Source organism: Rhinolophus sinicus, chromosome 13, assembly GCF_057876585.1.
Source record: "Rhinolophus sinicus isolate RSI-liver-muscle chromosome 13, RSI-T2T, whole genome shotgun sequence".
Lineage (NCBI taxonomy): Eukaryota > Metazoa > Chordata > Mammalia > Chiroptera > Rhinolophidae > Rhinolophus > Rhinolophus sinicus.
This window is the reverse complement of record NC_142513.1, coordinates 51,737,097-51,763,053: the sequence shown is the minus strand read 5'-3', so window position 1 is coordinate 51,763,053 and position 25,957 is coordinate 51,737,097. Positions and strand designations below refer to the sequence as shown.

Here is a 25,957-nt window from a genome sequence, read left to right as displayed (position 1 = left end):
TTAGTATCCAAACAGCAGATACATACAGTGTTTTCTCACGTTCTCTGGTGAGATAATTGGTGTGCATTCACTTTGATTTAATAAGAAATCATACTAGAATTTGGTAGCAGAATTTAAGTTTGGTCCTAGGGTTAATTGTCAGTTCTTCCTCCTGAACATGCTATTAGACTATGATGTACCTGAGGGCAACCTGCATTCTCCTGGGCTACCATTAAACACTCTGCCTTTCTTAGGGAGGCATCCTGAGACTTTCCTTGTGAACCCACACATTTGCAAATTCCACTGTCATATGTCATTTCCCAAATTTAAAAAAAAGAAGTATGATTTAAAAATTTAAAAAACCCTTGTGTTTCAGATAGTAGATGAAAGTTACTTTGCATTCAAGAATGAGCAGAGAAAAATACAGATGTCACATTGGCTGGGATTATTTCTATTTAATAACTCTGTCAGGAACATCAGCCAGACTTTTAGTGTATCCACGTGAAGTGCGTGACAACCACAATTGCAAATTACTACCTGACATGGAACTTCCTGGTCACAGGAGAATGTTCAAAGCTATTCATGTTAAGTCCAAGAATACAAGAGGCTATAATATTTCTTTATGATTTAAAAAATACTTTCTCCAAAGTTTTTCAAGTACAGAAATTTCTTGATGCACACATAATTACTGATTAATTTTTATACTTTATGTGCTGATCCACATATATATGTTCAAAATCATTTATAAAAATGGTACCAATATAGCAGTGACTGTTTAAAAATAATTTTTAAACTTCATATGTCTTACTTTTTCTAACTGTTAATATAAAAATTTCCTGTACGGTGTAGGAATATCTTTATTTTAGAGTTTATTGTATGGAATTAGGCCCAATGGTGTTGCATCGTTCTAGCTTTATCAAGTTTATATATCCAGATATTCAGGAAATTGGATTCTCTTTTGGAGATTACCTAGAAAGTATATCATTAAAATAATACTTTAAATTTTCGTAAATGAAATTCATAAAGACATATTGTAGAATCAAAATACATGGATATAATACTGCATTTATAAGCCTTTTTTATACATGTTTAAGTAACACATGAGAAATACAATTCTGTTAAACCATTGTTCTTTGTATTCTGTTACTCTCTTTTCCTGTAATGTAAGAGCATTTTATGGTTGAATGTGGCCATTTCCTTCCATTATATACTCTCAGAGTTTAACTATGTACGACTAATATCATTGACTGCTTCCTAATAACCAGTGAAGTGTGTAGGTTTCCTGACTACTTTCATATAATTTTTAATTTATATCTCACCTGTTGCACTCTAGATTTGAGGTATTTACTTTTCATTTTATTTCCCTATCATAAGCTTCTCTGTATTTGATTTTTCTTGTTTTAAGCAAAATTATTTGCAGTAATAGCCATGTATTTTGAATAGAAACTTTGGATTGAGCCATTGTATAGGTTTTTTTTCTTTCTAGGCCATCACAAATAGCAACGGACTGGGTCTTACTAATTATTTGATTCACTTTACGCATCTCTTTATAAGGTAATTTCACATGTCATGATTTGGATGGGTGATGGGCTGGGTACATCGCAAATGTTTGGGCACATGATATAGAAAAGGATTTTAACTGGTAAAAACAATGTTGTGTCCACTTGATGACAGTACATACCAGTGGATATCAAATTGATCGTCCCTTCTACCTAGACCATGCCGTTACGTATAGATTTCTTACGTGTCACATTCTTCGAGAGACTTAATATTTTACTATGTGTATTTGTTGTGGTTGAAAAACCTTTGAGTGTTTTTTAAATACATATTCAGTATTTAAAATTTGAAAAATTTTGGAGCCATATTTTAAAAATTTGAAACATTAGGAATATCTGAGTGGCTATCGAGAGCTTTAAAAGGAAGATCTAAGAATGGATTGTAGGGGTTTCATGAACACTGTCAATTGTGTGCAGTTTGGTGTTTCTCTGTAGTAAAGAAGGTCCACTGTTTTCCTCAGTTTCTCAAACAAATCTCTGACTCATATGTGTTTGGTTCTGTTGTGTTGTTTACCAATGTCCGTTCTCTGGGAATGTCCCTTTCCCCCATTCTATTGGATTGCAGAGTACTGCCATTTTTCTACCATGTGACATTTCTTTCTCTCCATGTTTAAATGGTCCTGGCACAGGTACCTGACCCAAGCAGGACCAGTTTTTTGTTTGTTTGTTTTTCCTGGGAATTTTGGAAGAGGCTGGTGGGGGAGAAAAAGAGAGCAGAGGAGGCAGAAAATAAAACAGACCCCAGTCTTTCTTCTCTGGGATACTGCACCATGCTATGTAATCTTGTAAGGTGCTAGAAGGAGCCACGTGGACTAGGAAACAGCAAGAAACATGAAGCAGATACACAGGGAGAAGATGGAGGCAGAGACTTTCTCAGTCTTCTTTACTATCCCATCACTGGTTCTGTCCTTAAGGCTCACAGGGTTGTGCCGAAGCTAGCTCTGGTTGGCTTCTAGAAATTGCCACCAACAGACTTCCACGTAACATAGCTGCCCAAAGGCTGCAAACAGCCTGTCTGGGGTGTAGGATTAATTGTATATTGAACTCTCCTGTTTCCTTAACTCAAATGCTTTGAAATTGCAAAAGCTTTGATGAATAGTAGCAAGTCCAGGGTTGGCACGGTCAGGAGTCTGTCTGTGAAGTGGTTCGTTCTGTCACCTGTTGTTGTTTTTTTTCTTTTTCCTTTTTTACAATACGCTTTGCACTCTTCTATTAGATGTCTTTTTCTTTTCCTGAGTGCACGTAGTTTTTTAGGAGGTGCAGAGAACACTGGTGTGGAGTGGTGATGGGATGTAGGAATGTAAACACAGCCTATAAAGAGTATGTTAGTAAGCCAGCATAGGGTAGGAAAAATTTCTCCTCTGCCCTCTTAGGGTCTCCAGTTGGGCCTGAGACAATTAACGTACGACAGATGAACAGGAGAAAAGTATCCAGTTTTTACTTAGCAATTTGTATGTGTGCACAGGAACCTTCAGAAGAAAAACGAAGACCCAAGAAGCAGTGAGAGCCCAATGCTTACGTGCTAGATTGGACAAAAGCAGTCAGTTGTGCAACTGTGGCAAGACAGAGGGGTTGGGCTAGGGCAGTGCATTGTGGAAAAGGGAATGAAGGTCAGTTTAACAAGGTTTGTTTGTACAGATTTCCCTCGGCCTTGACTCCCGGTCTCTGGTGATAAGAATGTCTCCCTTATCCCTGCCACAGGGAGTATGCCTCTCACATGGACATTTTATCTCCTGTTTTCAGGAAGAAAAAGGAAGGTCAGAGTGCCCTTCTTGTCTGCGGTTTTCCACTGCCTTTAGCTCAAAATAATCAGTGTGCCAGAGTGGCATATTTGGGGATTACATGCTCTGACCGCCTATCCCAGCCATTGTGGAAGGGGCAGCGAGAGCGTCATCTTGTCTAAAACACATCCTTCAGACTCATCCCACTCCAGCGCTGAGAGAGCGAAAGCAGTTCCACATCTACTCCCCAAAACTGCTGGTTGAGAGTTGCTGGGGTGGGAGATGGGTATGAATTGCCTGGTGCTTCTGGTGGCTACACATGCACACATGTGGACACAGCAGCTGGCTTCTCTCATTTCAAAGGCCCCAGACACAGGGATAGAGACGCTGGCAGTGGGGCATTAGCCAGGAAACACTGATGTGGTACGTGTGGCGCTCCAACCAGCTCCAGCGGACACGCACCAGGGACTGAAGACAAGTGCTTGGAGCACTTATTTTACAAATCTTCCTGATTTGGTCCATAGACTCCAGCGTGAAAGATGAGGCTAGTTAAATAGTTTGGGTCTAACTTCACTCCAAGATGAATAAATAATCATCACGCCCCACCACAAATCTTCCAGCTAAAATTATTGAAGTGATGGTGTGTGGTGTAAGAACATGGAAACTAATAAGACTGGTTTCTCTCTCTTTTTTAAATTAAATGTATTGGGGTAACCTTGGTTCATAACATTATGTAAGTAAAGGCTTTCCCAGACAAATGAAAGCTGAGGGAAATGTTCCAATACAAGACCTGTATTAATGAGAAATGTTGAAAGGAGTCCTTCTACCTGAAACAAAAAGATGAAAGGATACAAAACTGTGACTAAGATGGCAAACAGAGGACAGAAGCAGAAAATTGCAACTCTATTTCAGAATATTGTATTAAACACTTAATTATAAACTAAAGATTAAAGGGGGAAAAGCATTTTTAAAAAAAGACTATAGCTTTTGCAATTTTCAAACAAATACGCAGCATATAAAGTGATAATTGTGGCCGGCCCGGTGGCTCAGGCGGTTAGAGCTCCGTGCCCCTAACTCCGAAGGCTGCCAGTTCCATTCCCACATGGGCCAGTGGGCTCTCAACCACAAGGTTGCCAGTTCGATTCCTCGACTCCCGCAAGGGATGGTGGGCTCTGCCCCCTGCAACTAGTAACAGCAACTGGACCTGGAGGTGAGCTGCACCCTCCACAACTAAGACTGAAAGGACAACAACTTGACTTGGAAAAAAGGCCTGGAAGTATACACTGTTCCCCAATAAAGTCCTGTTCCCCTTCCCCAATAAAATCTTTAAAAAAAAAAAAAAAGTGATAATTCTGACGACAAAAATATAAAATGGGGAGGGGGAAAGGACTACACTTGCACAGGTTGAATCGAGATAAGATGCAATCGGAAGAAAAAGGACTTTTTATTGTATATGGACTGGTCTCTCTTTAACCCTTGTCTGTAGTAGAATCTTTGTCCTATTTCAGTCAAGGGTGGTGGCAGCTGGGAATCTCTTCTCTTTTAAAAGGGAATTGTCACTTTTTGGAGTTGATCTAGGTTTCTTGGTGTCCTCAGTCTCTGACAAGTTTTAAAAACTATAATTATGTAGCTTATCCAGCTTCTTTTAGTAGTTAGGGTGTGAGTGGTAATCTCTTTTGACTTTTGACTTCCTGATTGGAGTTCAGTCCTCCTCCCCCACTGGCTACCACAGTTTGTCTTTGTTCCTCTGTGCCTTCTTTCTGCCTTCTTCCGGATTACTTTGAATACGTTTTTAGTGTTCTATTGTATTCCTCTATTGGTTTTTCTTTCGGGTTAACTTATTATAGTTTACTTAGGATATTGTACCACTTAATATATAAGAACCTTCCAATAGTATACTTCCATTTATCCTCTTTCTGTTGTGTTTTTTTATCATATATTTTATTTGTCTAGTTCTTATGTACTCTAACATGTTTATTTTGCAACAGTCAGTGGTCTTTAGAGGAAATCAAGATAACAAAAAAAGATATTCTTTGTATCTACCCAGACGTATTTACCATTTCCTGCGCTCTTCATTATTTTTCCTGTAGATCTGGTTTCTATCTGGTATCATTTCTCCTCAGCCTGAAGTACTTCCCTTCAGTATTTCTTGTGGTGCAGGTCTATTGGCAAGGAACTCTCTCAGTTTTTCGTGATGCAAAAATCTTTATTTTTGAAGAATATTTTCTCTGGATTGACAGGATTATTTTTTAGCATTTGAAAAAACACACACCTTCCATTGTCTTCTGACCCAATTGTTTCTGATGAGAAGTCAGTTGTAATTTATGTCATTGGTACTCTGTGCATAATCTTTTTCTATGGCTACGTTAAAATTTTTCTTTTTATCTTTGGTGTGAATCAGTTTGTTTGTGATATGCCACGATGTAAGATTTTAAAAATATTTTTCCTGCTTGAGGTTTTCTTGATTCCCAAATTGGGATATTTTCTGTCATTATTTCTTTAAATATTTTGTTGCCCCATTTTCTCTTCCCAGAACTCCAGTTACACACATTAGATCATTTAATACTGTTCCACAGGTTACTGAGGCTTTTTAAAAAAAATCTTTTTTCCCCGCCTGATCTAAAGGTTGGATGATACCTGTTGATCTGTTGTCTGCTCCATGAACTTTTTCTGTGCTGTCCACTATGCTATTTTTTAAGCCCTTCTTCACTCTTTCACAGCCGTTTCCTGCTTAGTACCCTCCTATCCTACCTTTTCCAGCCACTTCCACCCCCTGAATCTGATGTCTGGCTCTTCTGCCCTCTGAGACTGTTGAACTCTGCTTGGGCCCCACCTCCCTGTCCTGTGGAAGAAAGCCAGGTCCAATGCAGGGCTCACCTCTTCTGCTTCCCTTATTTCAGGGATCAAAAGCTGTGTTTCCTCTCCATGGCTTGGAAACCGTTGCCTAATGTATTTTTGACTAGTTTAATCATTGTATTTCGGTGGGAGGCAAGTCTGGTGTCCCTGAGCGTATCATGCCTGGGAGTGGAAGGCCTGTTATGTGTTCTTTGATTTCTCATCCGATCACTTACCTGCATGCCTATATATCAGTCATATACCACTTTAACATTCACAGGTTGCCTTCTGCCACTTCCAGTACCAAAACGATGACATTATTTGTTACATATCAAATTTAAACTCATTTTCTTCCAAAGGCTTTTTCTGACTCGATTTAAGTGAAGTTATGTGATCTATTATGAAGAGAAGTATTGTACTCTTACAGATAAAAGATAGTTGGGGAAGGGTTTTCATCAACTGAGAGCTCCTTGCCAAGCGTTTTGTAACTCACCCTTGGTAAAGACCACCAAGGACAGTAGGTATTGGAAGAGTCACAAAAAGCAGCTAATCTTTGAGAGTCGGGAGAAGCTGGATGCTTTTTTGCTTTACTATAAACTGTGAACTCCCACGAGAGAAGGTTTTGGTAACAAATAAAATGTAACCAGGAGTCAGAAAAGTTGTTGCTTACATCTGGCATATAAATCAGCCTATTTATTTTTCGAAATGCTTTTATCCTTGAAAAATTGTTTTGCATACCAAAAAAGGAAGGATTTTTTAGCCCCAATGAACCACATGAAAGCAGTCTGTCTTGGACTTCAATGGAGAAAGGCATGCCCAAACACAGAAATACGTATATATAACGAGCTTGAATTGTTCCTAAAACTCAGGCTTCCAAGTATGGTTACATTTATTATTTCTTTTCTTACAGTGTATTTTTCTTCTAGTGGAGCCTCTGCTGCTGTATTGAAATGAAATTTAGTATCTGGTCTTCGATCTGTCCCGTTGCCACCTAAATTGTTCTGGGATGGATCTGTGTGCTCATTGGCCTCATGTGGAGTCAGGAGGAGCAGATGAGCCTGCTTCCTGCAGGGGACAGGGAAGGAAACCGAGCTCCGAGCTTCATTTCTGGGTCTCCCCCCCGCCCCCGCCCGCGTCATTCCCCCCCCTTTTTGCTTATTACCCACTTTGTGGACACTGCATCGCTAGACTCTGATGCATAATAGCACAGGCGGAAATGCTTCTCCAGAGGCTCTGAGCCCGCTCCTGTAGGTACGAGACTGGTTCCAGGTACCCCACTTTTGCATTCCCTGGGCTGCGGTTTCTAGGAACACTAGGTCAGCCCTGATGTCTATTGTGCCCGCCTCCTGCGTGATCAACCCAAAGGGAGAGTCAAGCATCCATCTTTCTGAATCCTCAAAACACAAAGGGTCTCCCTATACTTCTTGCCCCCAGATCATCAAGGCTTTTCACCCCGTGTACTCTAGTTGGGCAGATACCTCGGTCATTTAGGGAGAATTTACCCCGCTAGGGAAGACTCCGCTTTTCACTGATTCTCCATCAATGCTGGTAAAAGACCTCGCTAGCACTTTCATCACTAAAAAGGAATCTAAATAATTAATCTCTGTCAGATCACCCCTCGGGTGTCACCAGACTATATATGTATGGGCAGCAGTGTATATACATAGACTTTTCTCTGTTTTGTGGGCTTATCTACATGACCTGGGCACTACTGTTTCATCTGCTTACCAAAAATTATTCATTGGTTCAAAGTGCCATGCTGTGTGTCAGAGGAAGTGGGGATGGTGAAGGGGAACAAAATCTAGGCACGACTTCAGAGGAGCTTATATTTTATTGTCTCGTGTTTTAAACTGTGTACTTTCCAAGGAAGAGACTAGACAGAGAGGCTGGAGAACGAAGTATTCAATGTGTTAGTTGTCCGTCGTCTTGGTACAGTGCTGAGTGACATTGATACCCAATGTGACAACTAATGGATAGAGAGACAATATGCAGCGATCCGCCTAACCCCAGCTGGCTGGATGACCACTGAACACTTGAATACATTGTCTATCAAAGTCCTAAACTCATATTCAGAACCTGCTCTTTCAGTGTCTCTCATTAGAACATAGTACTTAATTAGAACGTAGTACTTAGGAAAGGAACTTTATACGGTAGTTAAATCTATATTAGTAACTTTATAGTAACATATATACAGAGGGTGCCCCAAAAATGTGTACACATTTTAAGAAAGGAAAACTGTATTAAAATTGTGATACTCAATATATACCGATAACAAAGGATGAATACAAGTCACGTGTGACTTCTGCAATGACAAGAGGTGCTCAAAGTGGTTCCCATCAGCGTCCAGACACTTCTGATGACGGCGAACTACTGCTTGAGCAACGCTGACCGAAGGGTCCACTTGTGTACAGCATGTTTTTTGGCACCCCAAGTATTTTTATTCATATTTTTATGTCACATTATCTTGGCATATACCAGATTAGCCAAAACACATAGATTTCTCAAAAGGAATACCTTTACTGTTGATACTATCACGTATTGTAAAATCTGGTTACCATGGAACTAAAACTTTGAATTTTTTTTTACATTTTTTAATTTTTTTTTTAAAACTCTGAAATTTTATTACAAACTTTTCCACGCTTTAAAAATTGGGCAAAAACCGTAGAATAAAAATAACCATTCAAATTCTTCTAAAAGAAGAAAAGTTCTGTTTTCTGGGCCATGCATCGTTCTCAGTGTCAAGTAAATTCAGAAAATACTACTCTTTAGGGAAGGTGTGAAGGGAAATAGTGGGAAACTTGCCGAATGTCTAAAAAACAAAAGTTCATTTGTGATGATCCCTTTAAAAAAAGTCACAAGGAGAAAAGTTAGTCCTTCAGCCTTGGAAAGTCTCTCCCATCAGTCATACTCCTGACGAAGGCACGGACGGTTCCTTCGTGAAAAGATTTAAAAGCAGCTAACCTGACAGCGGCAATCCGATTGGAAATCTAAAAGGGAATACTTCTGAATTCACTACGCATGCAGTCTGCTTCTCTTTCCTTTCTGTGTACAGTTAATTTTCTACACCATGGCTTTGACAAGCTTGGTGCTATGCGGGAACCATGAAAACAGTGCTGAGGTCAGTGGCAGAGGAGTTAAGACGTCACGCGTCATGGGAGGGACCAGGCTGATGTGTAAGTGGTGTGGGAGGAGCTCGTGATACGGATTTGGATGCTTCTTTTTATTTTATCTGAAATGTAGCCCTCTCACAGTCTGTCACACGTCCTGCGTCCAGCATGCTCGTTCGAAATTGCAGGTTTGATATGCTACTTCCCCAATTAAAATCCTTCATGTAAATAATTTACCAAAAATGCATGACTGGGTTCATAATCATTTGTTGATTACGAACACCAGGAATTAGGAATATTAAAAGAAGCTGGTGAATATAACCGTTCTTAATCTTTTAGAGTGAATTTTCTTGAGAACTTAATGTATTTTCCTAGGCACAACCTGTTAATGAGACTGCAGAGATTTAATTGTTATTTTTGGCTCTAAATCAACTTGCAGCGCTGTAGAGGTGTTGTTTTGTGACATGATCAGAAAATGATGTTTCATGTCAAATTATATAGTTGTGAAGAAAAAGGAGCTGGCAGAATATAGGTTATGTGCTGAAATAAGTATTTCTTAAAAAGTAATGCCTTCAATATGTAATACTTTTCTTTTTTTCCTATGTTATTTGAGCATGCTTGTTGCTTACTTCATCTGTAAATTATGTTTTAATTTGTTAAAGATTTTAATTTAAATCAGATTGTCTATTCTGCAAGTAATTTTGAAGTTAATGACTGTTTTAGTGAATGAAAAGCTTTATGATTTGCCAAGGGTTGATGTAATAGAAGTAATTAAACAAAATTTAGTTTGATATGGATTGTTACCAAACTCCCCTCTGAGCCCCCATGTGCAATTGACATCATAGTTCTTTGTTTAATACTTTTTACTATTCCTTTTGAAAAAATTAACATTTAGGTAATCAATGTAATATGTAAACCCTCATATCCTATTATGTCATGCCTTTTAGCAGCAGAAAGTAAATTTTCAAGGTTGTCATTCTGTGCCTGTCATAAAATCAGACACATTAAAATTAGCACAATTTGGACTTCAGTGGTAGAGCGAATATCAGAACCCATCAAATTAAAACCACACTGGATAAGGAAATGGAGACATAGGGATCAAGTGACATGCGTTTTATAGGCTTTTGCTTTATTACTGAAAGTTCACAGTTCTTAAAACTCCATAGAATTCTAAGTGTGGGAAATAGCTTTATCCCTTGAAGAGCAAAAGTTTTAAATTTTGATGAAACCCAGTTTGTCAGTTTTTTTATCTCATGAATTGTGCTGTGATGTCAGCCAAACCTAGGACCCCCCCAAATTTTTCTCTTACACAAGTTCTATATAAACTTAGCTATTGTGTGTTCTGTCTGTCATCCATTTCAAGTGAATGATTGTGTGTGGTGTGAAGTAAGGGAGGGGATATTTTTAGATATGGGATATTCAGTTGTTCCAGTACAACCTATTGAGAAGACTATCCTTTCTTTGTTGAATTACCTTGATACCTTTGTCGCAAATCAGTTGACCGACCATAAACATATGGGTTTAATTTCTCATATTCTGATCCATCCGTCGTTATGTCTGTCATTATGGGAAAACTGCACTGACTTGCTCACTGGAGCTTTGTAAGAAGTTTTGAGGTGAGGCTTGTAAGTCCTCCAACTTTTTTTGTTTTTTTTTTCAAATTTCTTTTGAAATAATCAAATTTCATTGATTTTTCTTACAACCAAAGAAAACTCAATGCTGCATTTTGGGCGTTCCATTTGTACACATACGTCTATGTATATACAGTGGTAGTAAGAAACTACAGATGAAGGTCTGGAGGGCGTTGTATCAAAGAGGGGATCATTACACTGTACTCAGTGTAATTTCTGATCGCTCAGTCTGTTTCTTGCTTCCATTTTAATTTATGTGCCTTAGGACTTTAAACTTGCTTCTCTCATTTTATGATGCTTTCCACAGCGTCGTGCCTCTTGTCACTAATACAGGGACAGTGAAGGGCCAGGTGAGGGGCCAGATGACACGGTCTGCATCGTGACCTCTTGTAGGACGGACAGTTGAAGGCTAGACAGACTCAAGACTGAGGGAAGCTATTTCTGCTTGTCCCACCCCCTGAGGACCTACTGCTCTATTTACTGATGGCCAGATCTCAGTGGTGGCCGTGGCGCAAAAAGAAGATAAAGGCTCTGGGTTTTGACTCACACCAGATTCCTTAAATGCCTTTCCATGTCCTCTAGAGATTGTGTAAATATCGGGGGTGCCAAAAAAATGTATACACATGACTTGTATTCATCTTTTATTATCGGTATATATTGAGTATTACAATTTTAATACAGTTTTTTCCTTTCTTAAAATGTGTATACATTTTTGGGGGCACCCTTTGTGTATAAAAAGAGATTAGATGAAAGGGTGCCAAGCAATTACGATGGTTACTGGAAGAGTTCTCTCTGTGTCTTCTTTATAAGCATGACTGAATTTATGTATTGTGAAAGGCTAGGAAGTAAATATTGTGACCCTCTTTATATAGAGAGTAACATATATTGAGTAATACTCAAACTTTGTTATTTATATTTTCTATTACTATAATTTTTAAATTCCGGTGAATAAATACATTTTATCCATATAAAAATAGAGATTTTGTAGCAGAGTATTCATTGAATTTTTAAATTCTTTCATGGAACTAAAGTAAAATATATATACTACTTTGAAATTTATCAATATTTAACAAAATATTTATAAGAAAAATATCATTCAGATATTGCTAGAACTAAAATTCTCCCAATACCTTTAAGATTCAAGCTTTAGCTTTTGATAAAGTATTGGGGTATGTTTAAAATACTTTACGGAATGTTAATTAACAACTACTGTCTTCTTAAGCCTCTTGGACATGCTAATTAAGAACAAGTAAAATTTGAAAAGTGGAAAATTATGAATTTTTCCTTCTATATGTTTATGTCATTTTAAAATTACTTTGAAAATAAACACAGTGACTTTGTTCTCTTGAAACTCTTCTTTGTGTTTCTCCAGTCAGGTCTCTTTGAATGGTCTACTTCAAGTTTCTCTCAACAGTGCTCTGTATAAAGTATGTTAGTAAATCTTGGTGAAATTTGCGATGGGTAACTTCCCATTTCTTCCTCACTGCTTAGAAAAAGATGGCAGTATTTTACTATCAGTCATTGAAGCATTAAGCCTTAATAGTAGGAGTTAGTTAATTTGGAACATGATTGTGGCTATTCAGAGGACCACTTTTGTTAAATGTTCATATTTCTCCCTTTGTCTTCATTTAATTATTCCTTTCTGTTGTTCCTTATTAGGCTAAATTACTTTGGGATTTCTAATGAAAAATTAAATATCTTAGAATGATCTTGCTTTTAAGGAGACATGCAGACTACTGATGCTGAACTTTTTCTTTTTGCTGTTGACCCTGACACTGCCTGCTTTGGTTTCCTAATTTAGTAACAGAAATAAAACTATGCACTACTGGGCAGGTTTGGTATGCTGGCGCCAAGCCAGGAAGCATGGGTTTCTTAAGTAAATGGACCGATGGGGCTTTGCGGAAAACACAGATTACGTTACAGGAGCTTTGCACTTCGCAAATCCCTAACCGGTTAAAGGAACTCGGCTAACCCACTGCCACCTAAATAAAAGTCAGTTTTGTTCAAACGCACATTCACACTAAATGATGGATTGTTTCCTTTCCCAAAGTTACCCTTCATTTTTGTGTCTTCAATTTCATATTTTTGTAAACTTTTGAAAAGCACTTTCTGTTTTAGTGGATGAATAATGCATCGAAATTAGTTAACTCTATTCCGTTATTTTATGCATTTGTAATACCTTTCAAAATAGCATGATATAAAAGAGCTGATGGGGCGGCTGGATGGCTCAGTTGGTTAGAGCGCGAGCTCTGAACGACAGGGTTGCCGGTTCGATTCCCACATGAGCCAGTGAGCTGCACCCTCCACAACTAGATTGAAGGACAACGACTTGGAGCTGATGGGCCCTGGAGAAACACACTGTTCCCTAATATGCCCCCCCCCCCGCCAAAAAAAAAAAAGAGTTGATAATATATATATATGTAATATGCTTCTGTGTGAGGAAATGAAAGCAAGCTCTGACAAAGATAAATTAAAAAAAAAAAAAAAAGTGCCTGGTTTTCCAGCACTGCCTCTGGCACCTGCTTTCCTGGGCACCCTGGGTTCCTGCTGTTGCTCTTACACTGTGGTGATTCTTACTGTTCCATGTCCTGCAGCACTCACTGTACTCTGGGTGGCTTTGCAGTGGCTGCTTTCTTGAACGTTTGAACACTCGCTGTTTTCTTGTCTGCTGACACTTTTGCTCTTGTTGACGCTTCTTGTCGGCCATCTCCATGGTCTCAAGGTCCATTGGTTCTGAATTTGGAGAATTCAGGATTAGCCCACGCCCTTTCTCCTTCAAACCTTTCTGTATTTCTCCTACTCTCTGCCTCTCATTGTCGGATGAGGACCAGCCGTCCACCCTAATGATCTTCGAACAATTAATTCTACTTCTAGGGATAATGTTGGTGGGTATGGATGGATTTGGTTCCAGCAATGGGGATGCTGGAAATTACACTAATGTAGGATTAATCACAATATGGAACCAAATGCATTTGATACAAACATAAGTGGTCAAATCACATTGACGTTAGGCTTGATAAGCTTTCCCATTGTATAAATGCCACCCAAACGCAGAAGTATGAAAGAATACTGCATATCACAAGTTTCTTGACCAAAAGGGGTCAGAAGGTTACTAATCTGTAACAATAGTCAGTTTTTTAAATCATCTGTTCCTCAACTAGTCCTAGCTTCTGGTTTCCTCCCTCTTGACTCCCTTTCTTATCTCATTCTTCTGCCTCCCAGTTGATTCCAAGACTCTTAAAATAAATCCACATGCCCTGGAGCCCGGCTTGTAGTTCCTCTGCCACTGGCCTTTCCTTTGCTTTCCTGAGGGAGAGGGCACTGTTGTAACAAAGAGATGGGCAGAGGGGAGGTGTCTGTTGTCAGAGATTCAAAGTGGCATCTACTGGTTACTCTGTAATGCGGAACAGTAGGGAAGATGTAGTATGTAGATAGTTTTGCTCTCTTAGTAAATTTAATTGTTTAAGTGCACTGTATTCATGTTATTGTTATTGCTGGTATTAATAATAATTTAAAAATAATACTACCTTAACAGTTGCTTTTTTTTTTTTTTTTAAAGATTTTATTGGGGAAGGGGAACAGGACTTTATTGGGGAACAGCGTGCACTTCCAGGACTTTTCTCCAAGTCAAGTTGTTGTTCTTTCAGTCTTAGTTGTGGAGGGCGCAGCTTAGCTCCAGGTCCAGTTGCTGTTGCTAGTTGCAGGGGGCACAGCCCACCATCCCTTGCAGGAGTCGAACCTGCAACCTTGTGGCTGAGGACATGCTCCAATCAACTGAGCCATCCAGGAGCTCAGCGGCAGCTCAGCTCAAGGTGCCGTGTTCAATTTTAGTTGCAGGGGGCGCTGTCCACCATCCCTTGCGGGAGTCGAGGAATTGAACTGGCAACATTGTGGTTGAGAGGATGTGCTCCAACCAACAACTGAGCCATCTGGGAGGCAGCTCAGCGCAAGGTGCCGTGTTCAATCTTAGTTGCAGGGGGCAGAGCCCACCATCCCTTGCGGGACTCGAGGGATTGAACTGGCAACCTTGTGGTTGAGAGCCCACTGGCCCATGTGGGAATCGAACCGGCAGCCTTCAGAGTTAGGAGCACGGAGCTCTAACTGCCTGAGCCACCAGGCCGGCCCCAACAGTTACTTTTAAAAGTGGTAAATTTTGCTCCTTCTACAGACGGAGCAGAGATTATTATGATTGTTAGTACATTTATTAAGTATTTAAACTAGTCTCAATAAATGTAAAAGAACTTGATCCCTTCTTGTTGGTTTCATTTGGTGTCATTGTCTTTCCGCCCTACGAACTTGCTTTAATATTTTTTATAGGGCAGGTCTACTAGAAACTGATTTTCTCATTTCTCGTTCTTCTTTAGTTTGACTTTATTTTTGATAGTTTTGTTGGATATATAATGTTTTAAAATATATTTTTTTTTCCTTTCAGCATTTTAAATATGTCATTTCAGTGTCTTCTGACTTTTACGGTTTCTGATGAGAAGTCCGCTTTGGTTGTATTGTTTCCTATGTATGAGTCATTTTTCTCCTGCGGCTTTCAAGATTTTGTTTTTATTTCTTTCAGCAAAATTTGACTATGGTATGTCTAGGTATGGATCTCTTTGTGTTTTTCCTACTTGGAATTCACTGAACTTCTTGGATCTGTAGATTAATGTTTTTCATCCAATATGGGATCTTCGGCCATTGTCTTTTTACATATTTTTTCTGCTACTTTCTTTGCTTTCCTTTTGGATCTCCCATTATACATATCATGGTATCCCACAGGTCTCTGAGTTTCTGTTCATTTTCACTTGTTTTTTTCCTTCAAAGTTGACCATTTCTATTGATAATATCTTTTCGTTTACTATTTCTTTCCTCTCCCATCACAAATCGGTTCCCGAGACTACCTAGTGAGTTTTTCATTTCAATTATTGTATTTTCCATTTTAGAGTTGTTCCTTGGCTCTTTTTACGGCTTATATTTTTTAATTTAGATGCTTTATTGCTTGAGTCATTGTCATCATATTTTTCTTTAATTTTTGACATAGTTTCCTTTGCTTCTTTAAGCACATTTATGACATCTGCTTTGAAATCTGTGCCAAGTTCAACATCTGGACCCATTCAGAGTTAGTTTCTGTTGACTTCTTTTTTTTTTTTTTCTTCTTGGTGATGGGTCGTACTTTGCTGTTTCTTTGCATGTCCTGTATTTTTGTTGTTGTTGTTGTTGTTGTTGTAAAAAATTGGAAAATTTAGGTAATATATTGTGGCAACTTCGGATTTTGATTTCTTTTTCTGAGCATTGTTTTATTTAATTTTTGTTCCTTTCTAGGGTTTAAATCGCAGAATCTTTTCCCCCTGTGGTGTGTAGCCTCTGATGGCTCTGCTCAGATTTTTAGTCTTACTTCTTATTTTTTAACCTGGCTTGCGAGGGTGGCCATTGTATCTGTGTAACTTAGGGATAGCCATCTATTTGAAAAGAGATTTTGCTCAAATACTTCAAGTCCATAAAGGTTCTGTAAAGCTTCTGTCTTCTGCTGGTTGAAATGTATTTGGATGGTGGAGTGCATGCAGAGGCAGTCGGTTATCACATCTGCTTTGGCTTTGACTTTGTGTGAACTCTTGGGTCTTCCCTGTACATACTCATAGTTTCTCAATTGTCTAAGGATTTATAGAGAGCATATCTAGCACTTAATTTGCTCTCTCATTTCCAGAATCTCCCCATTAAATTTATGGCCGTTCAACCACTCATTCCAACTGGCGCTGCAATCCCAGGCTAGCAAAGCAGATGTGATGTTGTATATTTTCCTCATTATTTTCCTCCATGGTGTGTCCCTTTTAGCTTACAGAGCTTTGAGATTTTGTCCCACGTCTCAGATCAGATCAAAGCTGTGCTCTTATAGTCAACCATGCTTTGGTAAACTAACATTTCTTTACTTTTTTTTTTTTTTTTAATTGGGGAATATTGGGGAACAGTGTGGTTTTCCAGGGCCCTTCAGCTCCAAGTCAAGTCGTTGTCCTTCAACCTAGTTGTGGAGGGTGCAGCTCAGCTCCAAGTCCAGTCAGCGTTTTCAAAAATCTTTAGTTTCAGAAGGCGCAGCCCACCATCCCACGCGGGAATTGAACCGGCAACCTTGCTGTTGAGAGCTCACGCTCTAACCAACTGAGCCATCCGGCCGCCCCTCCAGAAGCTCAGCAGCAGCTTGTTGTCTTCAATCTAGTTGTGGAGGGTGCAGCTCACTGGCCCATGTGGGAATCGAACTGGCAACCCTATTGTTCAGAGCTCACACTCTAACCAACTGAGCCATCCAGCTGCCCCTAAACTAACATTCTTGAGATTGAACTTGGTGGTATGACGGGAGAGGAGCCACTCCAGGCAAAAAAAGAAAAGAAAAGAAAAGAAAAGAAAAAGGCCTGCAGACTCCCACTACTCTGGAGTGAAGCTTTACCAGGTTTTCAAGAATAAACACTCCTGACTTACTGTCTGCTTTAGTTGATTTCAAGAGCCCTGAAATAGTTGTTTTTTTTACAGTGTTATGATGCTTGTTTTTAGTGGAGAGACTTCCCTGAGCTCTTCATCCCACCCAAGGCCCCCACTCTTTTGAAATATTCTCAAGCCATTTATTTGATTAGCTATTTTAAATGTTGAAGGACCTCATGGAGCTTCAGAATCCCTATTTTTGTCATGAATTTTATGATGTCTTTCCATCTTTTGTTCTCTGGCACTTCAGTTCTAAAGTTATTAGACAAGGTCCTTTGTCTGAAGTTATTGAGAAAAACATTGAAAACAGGCTTTCTCTTAGGTATGTAAACTTCTTTTAAGGGTGTGCAAGTCTTCTTAGGCCCTTTTCCTAATCTGGGCTTTAAGTTCCTGTCTAGGATGTTTGAACATTATTCTCCTTAGTTGAGAAGGTGGAAGCCTTTTATTTGTCATTTGTTAGCTAATTATTCTTGCCTCAAGCACAGTATGAGAAATCTTTTTGTTATCCTTACCATCTTTCTGAAGTGTGGCTCATTCAGGACAAGGGAGTTTCCTTGATTCTTGCAGATGTATGTCTAAAACTATAATCAAAGACAAATGTAAATGTCAGAAAGCAATAAGATGCATATATAACCTAAAATCTTGGATTTTATTTATTTAGGGCACTATTTAACATCAATTTTTATTCCCCTTTACTCCAAAGGAATAAAACGAAAGTCACCAAATGTTGTTTGTAGATTTGCAACTCTTCAGAGGATGGGAGAAAATGAGATTTTATCATAAGATAGATTTTAACAAGTAAGCGTGCAATTCCTGTAATAATTCCCAGAAGAGCACAGCATCATTTCAGAGTTGACGATTTGTTTAAAATACAAAATCTAATTGAGTTGTTGAGGACAACAGCAGATCAATAAACAGTAATATCTAAGCAACAGAAAAGTAAATTCCTCCTTTTCTTGTTTTAGGTGCTACAGTAGGAAACGGAACTGTTGGTGAATCACCACTGACTAGGTTTCCTGAATGACTAATTGTTTTTTAATATGCTAATGTGTATTATGATAATACGGCACACCTACCATTTTTTCCTAAACTTATGTGACCATCATGGGAACATGGTTCCAAACTGGTATTTCTGTGAACGTGGTTGGAGTAAACACTGCTGTATGTTAGTGGTACCACAAGTATCGTTGTAAACATTTGTTGTCAATCAAATTCATGTAAAAATTAAATGTGGATTTTTTTAAAGTTGCTTTTTGGGGCGTTGTTTTGACATAATTTCTTATTTTCTACTCTACTGCCAGTTCCAATAATCAGATGAGTCGAGCATACAATAAATTAATTTGATAAAGTTTCACATTCTTGGAAACTGTGTACAACAAACTCATTTCTAAAAGAAGTACAATGGATAGGGCACAAGTCATCTGTTCATATTGCACTGTTCGGTATTCTTTATTCTTGCAAGTTTTTATTGTTCTTTTTGTTTCATTGTTCTGTCACTTCCTCTCATTGAGGGTCAAATGCCCCTCAAGCTTTGTTAATGCAGTATAGAAGAAAAGATTTACAGAACGCAATGAAAGTTTTCAAACTCCGATGTATATTGACCTACTTGCAACAAAGCGGTGGTACTACTTTGTAGTATTTTTCCAAAGGTTGGGGAATAAATAGAAATCTGAAGAAATATATTTTTATGTGTTCTCTTTAGAAGCACCATACAGTTTTTCTGTAATGCTTATATTCAACAGAAACTGTGTAAACTTTGATTTTTTTTCATTTTATAATGACAGAATTTGTAAGACCCTCAGCAATATAAATTTGCATAGCAGCACTGTATATAAATATTTATTAAATTTTTGTTTGCTGTTGCATTGTATTTCAGTGAACTGAAATGCCGTTAGGAAATTCAAATTCTTAGAATTTTAATCACAGGTTTCTCTGATTGTTCTTAGGCAAAATAAATACAACTAATTTTTAAAAAATGTAACAGGTGTTTAGAATTCTTACATCTCTTACTCTAAGGAATCCCAAAATGTGTCATGAAGTACCATATTAGCATGTGATTAATTTTGTATTAATATAAAAGTAGTACATGAGCATAGAAATAAATATTTAGACAGTATAGGAAAGTTTAAAAATGAAACATTAACATCTTTATATGTCCCCATTTCATTCCTGTCCTTGATGTTAATCACTGTTGGGTACGTTTTATTTTCATTCTGTTTATAGTTTGCTCCATAACTAAACAATAGCAAGTATTAAACCTAGAGACTTGTTGTTTTTGCATTAAGATTGGCAACTGACATGCACAAACCCAACATTCTCTAATGTAAAATTTCTCATGTTAATAGTGATAATAGTTGCTTATAAAGGGTTTGTATTTAGAAATCAGTTACATTTTGAATTTGATGTAGAATTCTTTTAATTGATGGAGAATTTTTTTTTTAAACTATGGTTCATGTGTTGGGTATGACTTATTTTTACAATGGTTTCTAAGTGTTTCATCAGTGGAGGTCATTCTTTTAATCAACTACTTTCTCTTTTTCAATGTAGTTACTTTTTCTTATGGGAATTTCAAAGAAATAAACTAGCGTAGATCAAGTTGAAATGTATGTACACTAAAAATGTTCTATTTAAAAATTTTCCCTATATTGAGTTTAGAAAGTGAGATGAAAGCAATCATTATAATGATGTCTTTTTTTTTCCAGCTAGTGATATATGGATTGCTTGTAGTTATTCTCTGCAAAGTAGTAAAATACAGAAATAAATTTTTATTCTAGACTGTGATGCTGTGATGTTTCTTGAGATGGTGATTATAATAGTTTTATGCCAACAAAGGACACTGCAGGCTGGTTTCATTCAGGTCAAAGCCACAAACTCCATTGTGTTCCCTCAGTAAAGAGGAATAAAGCCTACCTGGAAGACACCTGGAAAATGGACAACCACTGAAGTATAGCTGAAAATGAAAACCTGTGTATGTGGTCTCCATGACTCTTGCAGAATGCGGAAGATCAAGGATTTTGCCAAGTAGTAATCCACGCACTGACACAAAGCAATGCTAAAGATGCTAAGTTGTAGAATAAATGCTTTTCAATTTCAAAGACAGTATGAATCTAAAGAGATACAGGCCATTTCTCTCCAGCAGTGAGTTATATTATAATTACCACTCAGGAAGAATACTTTCAAAATACTTTTTCTTATCTTCTGCAATATTCTCAGTTACAGTTTGCTAGGTATCTCAAGTGCCAAATTGACTATTTGGTTAGATAACCAATAAACACCTGGTAAATAACTTATTTTGAAGAAGACTGAAGGAGACTTTAGCGCCTAATTTAATCACACACAAAGCACGAGTTCAAATGTCAAACCAATGTGATTTTCTTTTTTGAAGTAGTGTCTTTAGCATTTTAAAATTTCTGTTGGGAATTAATTGACAAGCTTGACACGCAGACATAAATCTTTAAGTCATATCTATGTCTATTGTGTTTCTCAGATGTCATATGTTTGGGAGCATTTTATTTAAAAGCTCCAAAATAATACTTAATCATCTTTCATAATTAAGAGGATGTCTTAATTGCTTGTTTGATATTGCTTATATTAAATGAATGCATGGTTAATAGAGTTTTTCAGTGAGTTTTCTGATATTTTATTCTCCATTGTGACTATTCGTTTTTAAACATAGCCTGCCACGCATTCAAAGTTATAATATAGAGCAATGATTGGTTTTAATATTTTATTTGACCAAAGAAGGTGTCCTGCCCATTTTCTGAAAGAGCCCCTTTCTCTGTTAGACATAACACGCATGGACACTGTGTTCATAATTGTTAAAAACTGTGATAAAACTGCATCAACTAAAAAGGTATTTATATTTAGAATTTACATTTAGAATATTATGTGGTCTGATGAGCTGAAAACTAGAACTAAATATTTTCTGCCATGTATTGCTGGGATTATATGGGATATTTTATTTAATCACTTCAGGCATGTGTTATTCTATCCCTTTTTTATATATGATTGTTTTTAAAACATCAAACAAATGATCTACACATTTGAGTAAATAACCTGGCGTTGCACAGCTAAAAGTAATAGGACTATGGCTTGAACCTACTTCTACATAGCAGAGTATGTACCTTCCACAACCCAATCAAGAGAAAGAGTGAAGAGAATGAGAGACACTTTTTGTATATAGAATGGAACCTGACACTGAAATACTTTATTTCTCTGCACGCGCTCCCTAACCTGGTGTGCTTTGGAGCTCAAATTAGAGCTGTTTTTAGTGGTACCGGAAAAAGCCAGCACTTGAAAATACCAAACCTTTTTACTGAGTCTGTGGTCACTGGTTCGGCATGAAGTGGGTGGTTTCCTTCCCGTTCCCATTTCAATTTTAGGTTAGGTCAGTGTATATCCACAGAGAATGATAATTTAAAGGGAACTTATTGTTTGCTCTTTGGAAATTGCACTCTAATGTTATTTTTATGCTTTGTGTAACTAATTACTATGTGACAATAATGCAATCATTTTCAGGATATTCTATAAGTAGCTGAAAAGTTTTAAGGTATTGTATATTTAGCATAAAAGTAAACAATGCAAACAACTGTGAAATTAGGATTATTTTAAGCACACTAAGGAAATAAACTTACAAACTGGTGTTTACACCCTGGGGAGTGGTGAGGGGACAGGGAGACCAACTGAAAGGGGTAGGATTCTACTAATATTCCAAAAATAATTCATTATCACTCTACATCACTAATACACATTAATTTCCAGATGACATATCAATAAGTATTTTTGAAGGTGTCAATAATGTTAAATTTATTAAGGATAAAATTATAGACCATTTTATTAAAAAGAAACATAATAATACCATATTGAAAAAGGACTTCAGAAAAATGAAAGTTAACACATTATTAGAAATAAAAATAGCAAAGAAACTGATTAAATTACACTAAGACTAATTATTCTACTTATTTATAATCTGCAGATAATCAATATATGGAATTTTTAAAATTTTGCTTTCATATACATTTTATTTTTAACTTTTAGAAAGAGTTTTATTTTTGAAAATAGTTTTTGTGTCACTGTTTTTATTTTAACATACAGGAAAATTTACCCTTTTCAGGTGTGTAACCACCACCACAATCAAATGTAGAAGAGTTCCAACACCCCCCAAAATCCCTGTGCCCCTTGTACACCAGCTTGCACGGATCCCATGGCACCTGTATAATTTTTATTATTTCCTTTCTTGTGCTTACTTTGGGTGTAGCTTTCACTTTTTTTTTTCATAAGGTGGAAGCTCAAGAAATGAAAAGCTTAAGGAATTTGAAACTTTCTTTCCTAATACAGGCATTTAAAGCTTAAAATTTGGCACGCAGCCCTTCCTTAGCTGCATCCCATAAATTTTGATATGTTGTTTTCCTTTGATCAAAAACATTTTCTATTTTCTTGTGATTTCTTTTACTTGTGGGTTATTTAGAAATATGTTGTTAGTTTCCACATTTTAGAGATTTCCCAGATTTCTTTCTGTCGTTGATTTCTAATTGTATTTTGTTCAGAGAACATACTTTGTATGATTTGAAATATCAAGACTTGTTTGATGGTCTAGCATATCGTCTATACTGGAAAATGTACGAGGTGCACTTGAAAAGAAGGTGTATTCTGCCAAAGTGTATAAATGTGAGATTAGGTCAAAATGGTTGATAGGATACATTGTCTTCTACAGCCTTGCTTATTGTCTCTTTAGATATTATATCAGTTCTTAAGAGTGATGTATCTCTATCCACCATTGTTGAAATGTTTACTTCTCCTTCCCGTACTATCAGTTTTTGCTTTATGTAATTTGGGGTATGTTTTTAGGTGTATATATAGTTATAATTGTCATATCGTCCTGAAGCATTGATCATTTTACTGTCGTGAAACGTCTGTTTGCCTCTTGTAATATTTCTTGTCTTAATGTCCATTTTTCAGATATGCATACAGTCACTCTATTTCTCTTCAGGTTATTTTTGGCATAGTATGTATATCTTTACCATTTTTTACTTACAGCCTTTTTTGTACACTTGAATATAGAGTGTGTTTCTTATAAACAGCATATTATTTTCTATGCAATCTGACATCCTCCCCTGTTAGATTAGTTTATTTTGTCTGTTGACATTTAATGTAAATGTTGATGTGGTTATATTTACATCAGCCAATTTGCCATTTATAGTCCACATAAATTATATCTTTTTTTGTTCGTCTGTACCTCCTTTATTGGCTTCTTTCTTGTTTATAAATAGTTTTTCTTCTTTTTGTTTAATTGAGGTATGGTTGACATACAACATTCTATTAGTTTCAGGTATACAATGATTTGATAGTTGTATGTATTGCAAAATGATCACCACAATATGCCTAGCTAACATCTGTCACCATACATAGCTACAATTTATTTTTGTTAAGAGAACCATCCCTGTCTCCCCTAAGCCCTCTGTATTGAACTTGTTTGTGCTTGTTTCCTACTCTTTTCCCTTTGGTGTCTTTGATACTTGTTGGGCTCCAAATACCCCATTAGGCATGCCGGTTTTTTTGTTTGTTTGTTTGTTTGTTTGTTTGTTTCACTTCCATGTCTTTCCTGATACTTTCAACCCCATCTCTATCCCCTGCTGGAAATGCTCTGTCCATTTTCCTTTGACCTATTCAAGTTCCCGTCTCCGTCAGTACATTTTGCAAAAGCGTCCCCAACTCCTAGTACAACTCTTCTTTCTCTGAGCCTCTCGCGTGCCTTGTCCCTTGTGTAGAATGTGGTTCTTGGTGGCAGAGACCTTGTGTCATTCCTCTCTCAGCACCCGGCCACATGGTGTGTAGCTGATTCGTTGCACTTCTGTCCCATTGCACTTCTGTCACTCCTCTAATCACTTCGTAATGTGTGGTCAGAAAGGTTTCCTATTTCTTTTTCATGCTATTCAATTTTCAAACATGATTATTCCTCCAACTCTCTCACCCCTGCACATTCCAAGTCAGAAGCAATTTTGTGTGTGTGTGAAACAGATATATAGGCAGGCCCTCTTACCTAAATGAAAAACTCTGCTATTGGAGCCAAGAGTGAAACTGACCTCCATGTGCATTAATTAGGTTCCAATAGAACAAAACACCCATTAAGAGTCACAGACTATTCACTGAATTCTGCCTACCCATCTTCAGATACGTATGTTGTTCAGTACTGGGGGAATCGGGCAAGAAAGTGTGAACTCTAGCACACATCATTTGTAACATTATAATAATAATAACTACAATGAATGTGTTTTGCACTTGTATTACTTTTATTTAACAACCAGTTTTATTAAAAATGTTCCTGTCAACTGTAAGTCTCTAACAAGAACTGGCAAACTTTCTCTGTAAATGCTGAGACAGCAAATATTTTTAGGCTTTGCAGGCCACATAGGGTCTCTGTCACATATTCTTTATTGTTTTTGTTACTACCCTTTAAAAATGTAAAACCCAGTCTTAGCTTGTGAGCAGTACCAAAGGGGGCCATGGGCCAGATTTTGCCCGTGAGCTGTCGTCTGCCAACCCCCAGTCTGTAGCAATAAGAAGAGTGAAGCTGTGTAACTGAGCATCCAAAATGGTGAAAGATCTTCTCTCCAATAGAAAAGACATTGTTAATACTAATCCAAGCCCTGAACAAACTGGAATGTGCCCAGTGGGTATAGTCAAGTGGTGGGAGCATGGGAAACCCTACCCTGGAAGAATGGCTTCTGGGACAGGGTCAGGAGTAGGACAGGCAGAGAGACAGCCTCACAGCGGTCTTCACCGTGGAAGTTCCATGATGAGGACGAAGTAGACTTGTCCTGCAGGGAGCTTCCGATAGAGCCTTGAGGGGGTGTGCTGTCCTGGGACGGAGTAAACGTCCTGCCCCTAGAGATTGCTAAGCAGAGTTTCCTCTGTTCAGAGACGCTTCATGGGGATTTTTCCCTGAGAAGGACAAAGTACCTTGGAAAGAACTTCCCGACCTGCAAACTTGGTGATTTGATGTATGGCAAGCACATAATTGTACTCACCATGGAACAGATTCCAGCTGTGGACCATCCATAGTGAGGGAATGTGGGAGTAAATGGAAGGATTTCATTTGGATGGAATTACTCTTCATAGGATATGTAGACTTCGGGTTTTTAAAAGGATTCACAAGGCTGGACAATATCTAAACATGTTACCTACCAATAATTTCATTTTTATTATTGTAATCTTTACCAGAGTGAAAATTTCCAAAGATGTCCTAATTCTTAATCCAGAAAGTTTCTATTTAGTTCCTATGAGCAAGGTGTGCTTACAGTAACACTAGACCTTATATTTTTAAGTCTCCTACTATCTACTGGGATAGGTAAAATCATGAAAGGAGCAAAAACCAGGTACCCTGTAGTGACTAATTTTTTTTTTTCACCCTAACAACAACTTTTGATTCGTCAAGAAGCAGAAACCATGGTAACAGACTTCTGGCTGAGACTCACCACATCGTGTCTCTCCTTTTCCATGCCAGCACTTCCTCCATTTAAAAAAAATTCTGACAGGCTCATTTAAAGACACCCACCAGGTGGGATTGTTCGTATACTAGACCTAAACCCTGTGCTTCGGCATTTATGTGGAAATAGCTACGGTTACTGGTGTTATTCAGTTGAACTGTTACAGTATTGATTCATTTTTAT

The 25,957-nt window shown here is 37.7% G+C and overlaps 1 protein-coding gene across 3 annotated transcripts in view; it reads left to right on the top strand.

Moving 5' to 3' along the window:
- The window catches only part of LRRC28 (leucine rich repeat containing 28), an 80,695-nt gene that overhangs the window by 20,109 nt on the left and 34,629 nt on the right, over positions 1 to 25,957 (top strand). The window lies entirely within an intron of this gene.